This window comes from Chionomys nivalis, chromosome 17 (assembly GCF_950005125.1).
Source record: "Chionomys nivalis chromosome 17, mChiNiv1.1, whole genome shotgun sequence".
Taxonomy (NCBI): domain Eukaryota; kingdom Metazoa; phylum Chordata; class Mammalia; order Rodentia; family Cricetidae; genus Chionomys; species Chionomys nivalis.
Genome location: NC_080102.1, coordinates 11,882,002 through 11,889,338, shown reverse-complemented (window position 1 = coordinate 11,889,338; position 7,337 = coordinate 11,882,002). Strand labels below are relative to the sequence as shown.

At 35.1% G+C, this 7,337-nt stretch overlaps 1 pseudogene; it reads left to right on the top strand.

Annotated features, from left to right (window-relative positions):
• The first annotated feature begins 3,379 nt into the window (after positions 1–3,379).
• LOC130888822 (NEDD8-activating enzyme E1 catalytic subunit-like) lies at positions 3,380–4,051 on the top strand (annotated as a pseudogene).
• Positions 4,052–7,337: the final 3,286 nt, after the last annotated feature.

Below are 7,337 nucleotides of genomic sequence, written 5' to 3'. Positions count from 1 at the left end.
AAGGGCAATACACTATGAAGCATGCTGTCTAGGGAAAAAGGCAACTGAGGTTTTTTTTTTTTTTTTTTTTTTTTTTTTTTAATAATGAGCATTAGCCACATTTTTCCTGATTCTACTTAGCCTTAATGTTACCCAGAGGGAAAAGGTCCTCTTATCCCTACCACAAATCTTAAATTGTACCAAAAATTCATGTCATAATTTTCTTCGTGAGTGCTTTCAACATAAAATATAAGTTAAAAAAAACTTAAACTACACAGAATGGCAGGTTAATACTATCTAGACTATCTTAAAATGTGGTGAGAATATGAAAGTCAGAATTCAAATGTGCTTTTATTTTTTCTTTAAGCATGCATTTAACTTTTTTTTTAAAAAAAGCATTCATTTTGTTGTAGGTTATCATAATGAAAAGGGAGCTGTCAATCTTTCAGGCTTAAAATTACGTTCTTTGTTTCCTCCTGCAGCAGATGGGAGTAAATACAGAGACTCGCAGTCAGACATTATGAAGAGAGAGAGAAACCCTAGAACACACAGCTCTAAATGGGACGTCTCCATCAAATCTGTCCCCTGAAAATTTAGCAAACCCCATGAAAGAGGAATCAGAAAGAATGAAAGAGCTATATTGGATGGAGGGCACCAGGAGAACAAAGTCTCCTAAATCAATGGATTGAGCTCTTGGCTCACATCAACTCACAAAGACTGAGTAACAAGCACAGGGCTACACAGGTCTGTACCAGATCAGCAATTTATATATCATAGCTTTATGTTTAGTAGTTTTATGGGACTCCTCAGTGTATAAATGAGTGGGTTTATGATTCTTGTGCCATCTTTTGTGGCTGTTTTCCTTCTATTAATTTGCTTTGTCCAGCATTGATGTGGTTGTTTTGGTTTTATCCTATTCCATTTTATTTTGTTAAAAATTATGTCCTTTATTAATCAAATAGAGAAAATGATAACAAAATATGTTTTCAACTTGTTACTGTTTTTAATCTGTTGGCAATCAATCAGTTTGATAGTTAATTCCTGAAATGAAAAGCCCACACTAGATGAAGGAAATTCTCCTGTGAGCCACCATCTCGAGGTTGTTTTGGTTTAGAACACACTGACCCATCTCAGAATCAATACTCATAACAGTCTACACCCTGATCCTGAAAATGCAGGTCATGATGCCATATGAGTCTCAAAACTGAATATCAAGGCAATGAAAAAAATATATCAAAAGAAAAATATTTCTAAACATGAAGCATTCAAAACATTAATTCAAATTCAATATGCAGACAAATCAAAATAGTTCCTAAAGGCTATCCAGGGGTATCTTCCAGTACTTCTGTACTGTTTTCATCCTAAATAAATACCATACACAATTGCACTGTGCATAACATCAACCTAGCAATTTAAGCCACTATTTCCCAAAACAACCCTGCTCAGACTTGAGACTGTTGGAAACTGCCAACTGCACTGTTTTCAGAATTTATAAGCTTGTTTGCCTTCACAGAAATATAATGGTTAGCTCAAACATACTTTTAATATTTTCCTATCCTTATTTTTCCACGTATACGATATTAGTACAACTTTGAACTATGTTAGGTCAGGATGTTGTGCTTTGAAAATTGTGTTCTGAATGGCTAGTCTGAGTTTCATAAAACATTTTAATGAAGTTTGGCTTGAGTTTTAGGAGAGAATTAACAGCCGTCTCCACAATATTCCTAACATACTCTTTCCAATTCTTTTATTTTGCTATGTGTGCTTTAAAGCCTTAAAATTTGCAAAGACTATTATGAAGTCAAAGCATCAATCAACTCTAGAAAAGTTCACAGTAAACTATGCCTGCTGTGCTAAATATTTAGTTGTGATTTAATAATTTATGTAAACTATGCACCCATGTTATGTATGTAAACTCTCTTTAATCTTTAAGAAGTCATAAATGTATATCATATCAAGGAATTATTTTAAAGTAGCTCTATGAATTATTGAAATATTTTTATCAATTCTGTATACTTGTTTTATATACCTATATTCTCCTGAACATGTTAAATTTTTTTAAATAGTGATTGGAAGATGTAATAAATTACTTGCATCCTTTTTATGAAAAGCTGAAACCTAAAATCCCACTTAGGAAATAGTTGGTCATGATTGTGTGTGCACTAGTAAACTAACTTTTTGAGGGGCAAAGAGAGACAGAGTCTTCGACATCTTTGTAGAGCTAAGAAAGTCAGTGTTCCATATTCCAGACCAGTGATGAAACTTTTACAAAGAAAAAAATTAAAGGTGAAATGTACTTTGATATTGTACTATGGCTCACAAGTATGAGCCAACACATACATGCATAAATTCTTGTTTATGCACAAACACACATGGGGAGGCGAAGGAAGGAGGGAGAGAGAAAGACTGAAAGAGAGAAAATCAAAACATTTTCTCAGGTTCAAAGAAGTCAGAAGTAGGAAAAAAGGTAAAGCGTACTCTGGAAAAATAGGATCCAGATCATATTTGCTGTTTGAGTCTATGAGCGCATTAGGATATTCTTCTACTACTATTTATCTATGTATGGAAAACCGTCTTACATTTTTATGAATTTGTCCTTACACTAGAAGTATTAGGTTTTCATTACTTTATCTGCTAACTCCCATTTTACCTCCAACTTTGCTTATTTCTCAGCATTGGAAATATTAAGAGATTAAAATATACATTTACTGATTATATAGCTCTTCAAAAGGCTTTGTGTGTGTGAGAGAGAGAGAGAAAGAGAGAGAGACAGAGACAGAGACAGAGGGTTTCTCTGTAGCTTTGGATCCTGTCCTGGAACTAGCTCTTGTAGACCAGTCTGGCCTTGAACTCACAAAAATGCACCTGCCTCTGTCTTTTTAAACCACTAACACCAAGAATAACAACAATATCAGACCATGAAACAGAGTATGTGACCTAGACCCAAGATGCCTAGAGTATTATAGACAGCAGTCAGTCGATAGCTGGTTACTGAAAGAAGAAAAATTCAAAAAATTGTAGCTATTTATACTCAATAATTTTATCCAGGCTTTAGCGGTAACACATTTTTATATTCTTTTTGACATGCTGACTTACTGAACAATTATTCATTATTTATCTGGAATAAAGCCATCACTTTCAGAGATCCAAAGGGGAAGGACACCAATCCTCCTAAAGCATGGGTACTTCAGGATCTGCATACAACACCAAAAAATAAATAAGCACAATGTTCAGTGGAGCAAAAATAGTCAAAATGTATGCAAATTTATGTAGATTAACACAGAAAACTCTGAAACAAACTCCAAGAGCTTTATAAAAATAATGGTAATTGGATGAAATCATAATAGACTGAATGAATAAAATGTTTTTTTTAAAAAAATCCAGAAAGGCGAGGAAGAATATGGCGGATGGCAAAGAGCCGGAGAAGAAAATGAGAAGAATAAGGAGCTGCTGGCTGTGAAAATGACTGTTGGTGATGGATGTGTGGACACTGGAGACTGGGAAGGTCGCTGGAACCATTTTAAAGAAGTGTCTCAAATGATCTGGACCTTTCACACGCCCTGATTTCAAACCAAGCACTGAATTTCTCCAGTTCTTGATAAATACATGTAAAGTTCTAGTTATTGGAGCTGTTATCTTAGTATGTGAGCTCAAAAAAAAAAAAAAAAAAAAAAAGACTGGCATTGTCTGGTTTTAGACAGATTTATGTGATAGACATGAACACTATAGATGTTTCCAATCTAGATATGCAGTTTTTATTTAGCCCTAAAGATGTTGGAACACCCGAAGTTGAAGTTGCTGCAGAAATCCTAAATGACTGAGTTCCTAACTGCAATGTAGTCAGGCCCACATTTCAACAAGATTCAAGAATTTAACGATGCTTTCTACCAACAGTATTATTGTGTGTGGCCTGGACTCTATTATATCCAGAACATAAATCAATGGAATACTGATATCCCTTCTAAATTACAAAGATACGGTGTGTTAGATCCAGGCTCCATTGTCCCTTTTCATAGACAGAGGGACCGAAAGCTTTCAAGGAAATGCCCAGGTGATTTTGCCTTTGTTTTAGATTTTCCAACTTGGCTGAGTAGAGGTTTTTAAAATAAGACCTTGTGATGCTCTGGATTCCCTCCATGTCTGGTGCTATGTCCCCCCTTTTCATTTTTGATATTATGAATTTGGATATTCTTTCTCTGTCTTTGAGTTGGTTTAGGTAAGTGTTTATCTCGTCAGTATTTCAAAGAACCAACTCTTTTATTCATTGACTTTTATATAATTCTCTTTGTGTCCCTTTTAATGATTTCAGATCTCAGTTTGATTACATCATGAAGACTATTCCTATTGGGTGTTCTTATGCTTATTTTGGTAGAGAACTCAAGGTGTGCTGTTAAGTTGCTAGTATGAGTTTGCTCCATTTTTTTTAATGTAGGCACTAAGTGCTGTGAAATTTCTCCTTAGCATCACTTTTAATGTTTCCAATAAATTTATATATGTTGTGTACTCATTTTCATTGGATAATAGAAAATTTTGAATTTCTTATTTCTCCCTTGATCCATTTTTCTTTTTTCAATTTTTAATTTTTTTTAAAAAAGAAAACACTATCTTTTTTTCATTAACACACCAGTCCCAGCTCCTACCCCCTCCCTTCCTTCCATTTCCCCACCTACCTCTCTATCCCACTCCGGAATCACTCCTCAGAGAGGGCAAGGCACAATGCTTAAGGGAAAATCCAAGGCCCTCCCTACTATATCCAAGACGAGCAAGATATCCATCCAAAGAGAATGGGTTCCCTGCCAAAACAATACAAGCAGTAGGGGTAAATCCTGGTGCCATTGCCGTGGCTCTGCAGTCTGCCATAGCCACACAAGGTCACCCACATTCAGAGGGACTAACTTGAACCTACACTGCTTCTTATGTTTTTTTGTTTGTTTGTTTGTTTTTGTTTTTGTTTTTGTTTTTTTCTTTATTTCCAGCTAGAGTTGGTGAGCTCCCATTAGCTCAGATAAACTGTGTCACTTCCTCTTCTATCAGGTTCAGTGTGGTCACATTTATATTGAGGTCTATAGTCCATTTGGACTTGAATTTTGTGCATGGCAATAGATATTGATCTATTTGCATTCTTCTACATGTTGACATCCAGTTATGCCAGCACCATTTGTAGAAGATGTTTTCTTTATTCCTTTATATAATTTTAGCTTCTTTGTCAAAAATCAGGTATTCATAGGTATGTGGATTAATATCCAGAATTTCTATTTAACTTCATTGGTCAACCTGTCTGTTTTTTATGCCAGTACCAGGCTGTTTTCATTACTGTAGCTCTATAATATTGCTCGATGTCAGGGATGGCGATAATTCCAGAAGTTCCTTTATTTGTACAGAATTGTTTTGGATATCCTGTTTTTTGGCAATATGAAGTTGAATATTGTTCTTTCAAGGCTTGTGAAGAATAGTGTTGTGATTTTGATGGGATTTTTTTTTTTTTTTTGGTTTTTCGAGACAGGGTTTCTCTGTGGTTTTGGAGCCTGTCCTAGAACTAGCTCTTGTAGACCAGGCTGGTCTCAAACTCACAGAGATCCACCTGCCTCTGCCTCCCAAGTGCTGGGATTAAAGGCATGCTCCACCACCACCTGGCTTGATGGGATTTGCAATGAATCTATAGATAGCTTTTGGAAGGATTGCCATTTTTACTGTGCTGATAATCACCAATGCAAGAGCATTGGAGATCTTTTCATTTTCTGGGATCTTCTTTAATTTCTTTCTTCAAAGTCTTAAAGTTCTCGAACATTTCTTTCACTTTTTTTTTTTGGCTAGTGTTACCCCAATATATTTTATGTTATATGTGCCTTTTGTGAAGGGTAATGTTTCTCTTATTTCTTTCTCGGCGTCTTTATCATTTGTATATAGGACAGCTAGTGATCCATTTGAGTTGGTCTTGTATCCTGCCACATTACTGAAGGTATTTAACAGCTGTAGGAGTTCCGTGGTAGAGTTTTTGGGGTCACTTATGTATACTATCATACCATCTGCAAATAGTGAAAATTTGACTTCTTCCTTTTGAATTTATATCCTCTTGATCTCCTTTGGTTGTCTTATTGCTGTAGCTAGAACTTCAAGAACTATCTTGTATAGTTATGAGGAAAGTGGACAGCCTTGTCTTGTTTCTGATTTTAGTGGAATCTCATTGAGTTTTTCTCCATTTAATTTGATGTTGGTTGTCTGATTGCTGTATATTGCTTTTATTATGTATGTTTAGATATGTTCCTTGTATCCCTGACCTCTCCAAACCCTTTATCATGAAGGAGTGTTGGATTCTTTTGAATGCTTTTTCAGTTTCTAATGAGATAATCTTATGGTTTTTCTTTATTTCAGTTTATTTATATTGTAGATTACATTGATAGATTTTCTCATGTTGAACCATTCCTGCATGTCTGGGATGAAGCTGACTTGATCATGGTCAATGATTTTTTATGTGTTTTTGGATTTGGTTTGTCATTATTTTATTGAGTATTTTTACATCCATGTTCATGGGTGAGATTGGTCTGTAATTCTCTTTCTTGATTGATATTTTCTGTGGTTTCGATATCAGTGTAATGGTATCCTCATAAGAAGAGTTCGGCAATGTTCCTTCTGTTTTTATTATGTGGAACAATTTGAGGAGTATAGATATTAGCTCTTCTTTGAAGTTCTGATAGAATTCTGCATGAAACCATCCAGCCCTTTTGTTGTTGGTGGTGTTTTGTTGCTGTTGTTTGGGAGGCTAAGAAGGTATAATTTTTATGGTTAGGTGAATTGTTCCATGAATAACTGTTCTCCTGGTTCATCATGTCAGTTTGTTTCAGTATTTTTTGTTGTTGTTGTTGTTTAGTTTTTGCTTGGATGACCTGTCCAATGGTGAAAGTGGGGTATTGAAATCTCAATCTGCCAGTGTGTGAGGATTAATATGTAATTTAAGCTATAGTACTGCTTCTTTTACAAAAGTGTGTACCCTTATGATTGGGGCATGGATGCTAAGAACTGAAAGGGCATCTCAGTGGATTTAACCTTGGATGGCTATGTAGTGTCCTTCCCTTTCTCATTTGATTAATTTTGGTTTGAAGTTTATTTTGTTAGATATTAAAATGGATATATCAGGTTGCTTCTTTGAACCATTTGTTTGATTTTTTTTTCTTTTTCCATCCTTTACCCTGAAATAATTTCTATCCTTAATGTTCAGATGTGTTTCTTTTAGGTAGCAGAAGAATAGGTCCTGTTTTTTTTTTCATTTTATCCTTTCAGTTAATCTGTGTAGTTTTATTGGGGAATTGAGGCCTTAGATGTTGACCAGTATCAATTACCAATGAGTGCTAATTCCTGCT